Source organism: Microcebus murinus, chromosome 4 (assembly GCF_040939455.1).
Source record: "Microcebus murinus isolate Inina chromosome 4, M.murinus_Inina_mat1.0, whole genome shotgun sequence".
In the NCBI taxonomy this organism is placed as follows: Eukaryota; Metazoa; Chordata; class Mammalia; order Primates; family Cheirogaleidae; genus Microcebus; species Microcebus murinus.
In genome coordinates this window covers 109,229,068-109,232,397 of record NC_134107.1, presented here as the reverse complement: position 1 = coordinate 109,232,397, position 3,330 = coordinate 109,229,068, and the positions used below count along the sequence as shown (strand labels likewise).

General features: G+C 50.4%; 1 non-coding gene across 1 annotated transcript; it reads left to right on the top strand.

Annotated features, from left to right (window-relative positions):
- Positions 1–1,299: 1,299 nt before the first annotated feature.
- LOC142870773 (U6 spliceosomal RNA) lies at positions 1,300–1,403 on the top strand. Its single transcript, XR_012919113.1, has one exon. It is a non-coding gene; the product is annotated as a U6 spliceosomal RNA (small nuclear RNA).
- The last annotated feature ends 1,927 nt before the right edge of the window (positions 1,404–3,330 follow it).

Genomic DNA, 3,330 nt, shown 5'->3' with positions numbered 1-3,330 from the left:
AGATTTAGTATTTGCTTTGAATGGTTTGTATGAAATTCAAGGCTTTACTGTAAATTTTTCATAATTTATTTCATTAAATAGCTTTTTACTTGCATTAAATATATTTCTATCAATGCAATGAGATCAGCGGAGAAGCTGCTCTGTGATATATCAGATCGATTTCTTTTATACAATTCTAATGCCACTTCAGAAGACAGAGCAGCGAGGGACAGAGAAGGAGACGGAAAGTGGGAGGGGAGCTGGAGGGAGGAGGCAGCAGGCAGCCAGGGGCTGGCTCGTCAAAAGGGCGATGGAGACCTTTGCAAAACTGGAGCAGCGAGCCTGCTGTGCTTGCTCTGCAGGGTGCTTCGCACAGTGTCCGGCACATTTACTGTGCAAGGACTGTGAGTACTTGTGGGACGTGAGCGTGAGAGTTGGAGAGGAGGAGAGAAGGAAGAGGAGGCAGAGGTGGAGCCCAAGCAAGGCAGGAGGGACGCCGTGGTGGGTGCCGGGAAATGGGGAGCAGGGGCACAGAGGTAGAGCGGCTGGGCAAGCGACAGACAGGGAGGGTTGGGAAGAAGGGAAAAGAGGGGAGACAGGTCAGGTGTTTGGTGACCTCACTCAGAGATTGGGGTACCCCCACAGGCCATCTTACTAAAACACGCTAACCTCATGACCCACGGAGGCCGGGGACTCTCACCGCTCCCTCAGCTTGGAGGTCTCTGCTCATGTGGGGAGTCCACTGGAGACAGCTCACGACGAACCTGCCCCGAGGGGACCTGCGGCCAGGCCTCAGGGAGGGGAGGGGTCATACCAAGGCAGGTGTTTGTCCCCTGAGCTGGTGCCTGAGTGCTCCATGTCTGGTCTCCGTCTGGAAAACTCCTGTTTGTTTCTTGACAACTACAGTTCAAGTATCAGCCCCTCTCCACCTCAGGAACGAGCACGGGTCCTGAAACCCAAGTGCCCTCCGCCATGTTTATTGAATAAATGACTACATTTATCTCTATAAATGTCAGTTTTATTGGCTTTGGCCCATCTTTTCTGAATTATTTTTGAATTCTTATTTTGTAATCCAATCTATTAGTGACCTGTACAGCTTGTGTCATCCACAATGGAATAAATGTGCACTCTTGTATTCATCCTGCTTTTATCTGTTTAAAATAGGTTATGCAGAACAGGGCTGATAAATGTCTGCCATGTGGTTTGGGAAGACAAATGAGATTAACCTGGGCACAATAGAAGGTTGGCACAGCGACTTGTGTTGGCGATAAACTTGGGTCTTTCCTGTACCTAGAATTTTTCCCTTTCTGCCCCCTTACAGTCCCTCTTAGAACAGCACATACACTAAAATTGGAATGAGACAGAGATTAGTGTGGCCCCCGCGCAAGGATAACACGCAAATTCATGAAGCGTTCCATAAAAAAAGAAAAAAGAAAGAACGAATGAAATAAGCAAAGTCCTGGAGACACAGGTAGCCAACACTGGGTGCAGCACGCCTGGCCATGTCTTCATCTGTTGTATAAATCTGCATTGATTGCAAACCATCAGCCAGGCAAGGGCTAAGTGCTGAGAACACACCCCTGAGCCACATGGACCTCACATTTTGGGGACAGACTGGGCTAATTGTAAAGGAAAGTAACAAAGGGGCAGGGTGATTGGCCAGTGTGGACAGGGCTATTAGACAAAGACAGGGGTCAGGAGGGTGACCACCATCCCAGTGCTGGGCTGTTCCAGGAATCCCCTTAGCCCCTGGAACCCCCTTAGTCCCAGGAAACTGGGAAGGTTGGTTACCCTACTAGAGAAGTGACAAATAATTTTGCATAGTGTCAGAGCAACGAGGGACCTCACTGATGAGGGTGGCTCAGCAATTCAGAGACTCATGGGTGGTGTAATGGGCTGGGGCTGCTGAGCACAAATGCTCCCCACAGCACTGTTTCCACATTCACCTCTGTCCCAAGCCCCGGCCGCTGCCCTGCAGTCCTGGGACGGTCATCAGTGGTCTGGCCAGTTTCGGGGAGTTGTTAAGAGAACCAAAGGAAGCAAGGGTGGGTGGGAGGAGCTGGTCAGAGGCAGGGCTCATCTCAGAGACCCACCTTGGGCCAGTACACCATCGCCCTCCCTTTCCCCTGCAGCCCATGCCTTCCCTGCACCCTCCACCTCCACCTCCATCTGCAGCCTCCCCCAGCCCCGCTGTCTCCTTCCTTCTAGTGACTTCTCTGCACTGCAGCAGGCAGGGTAGATCTAGGCTTGCCCCAGAGCCAAGCAGAAACAAGGCTCCATAACCCATGGCTGTCATCATCATCATCATTAAAAGAAACCCAGGCCATAAGTCATACTTGCTCATGCTCCTTCCAAAGCTGTCTACTGCCTTCAGGATCAAACCCCCAATCTGTCCCCCACCTGTATTTCTAGCCTCAGTTTTGCCACTCCCTGTCCAAGCCTTCCGTCTCTCTGAACTCATAGCCATTCTTGCAATTATGCTCCTTTGATATCCTGATCCTTGTACAGGGAATTTCTCCTCTTTTTTTCCCTGGGCCTCATTCTCCTCCAGGCAGTCAGCCCCAATGCCCCCTCCCAAGCAAGGAGGCTGCTGGGTTCACTGCCACGCCTGGCCTTTCTCCATCTGGCCGCTCCCACCTGGCCTAGCACTGCGGCTCTGCACCCTACTTACCCCTGCGCCCACACAGCCCACAAGAGCACAAGGTATGCTCAGGAAACTTCCCAAGTCACTGAGGACTTCCATCCATGGCTGAGAGGCTCTTTCCTGTTCTTTTTCCTTCTGTAGCAAGTTTTCCCCCTGTACTGACAGTTCATCTTCTCTTTCACAAACCTTTTCTTAACCCTCTCCCCTACCCAGGCAGAATTTCTAACCACTGCTTTCCTGTCCTCCCCAGTTACTGCTTTCTTCTGTGCAGCTCACTTCTTCCCCTGGGCCCCTGGTATATTCGCAAATTGCTTGCGTTCCTGTCTCCACGCTGCCCCTGCACTCCCGGCTTGCTCCCTCGGCACGTTCAGCACTGCACGGTGCCTGGCAAGGAGCCGTGAGTCAGCGAGTCTTCACCAAGTGGCTGATTGAATAAGTGGAAAGAATTCTGTGCAAGTAGCCAAAGCATCGTGCACTTCAAGTATCAGGAGGCCATATCGTTTGGTCAGAATGAAGACAAACACACCCAAATGTCTGCATCACAGCTTTTGGAACTAGCTAGAAGTTGACTAAGAAATTAACAAAATTAATTAATTATCCTAACTCTTAGGTTTTCTTTCACTACAAAAGCACAATTAGCACATGATAAATAGAAAAATGAGAGTTTTTGAATAACTCAGCACTAACACAGGATACTGAAGGAGGAA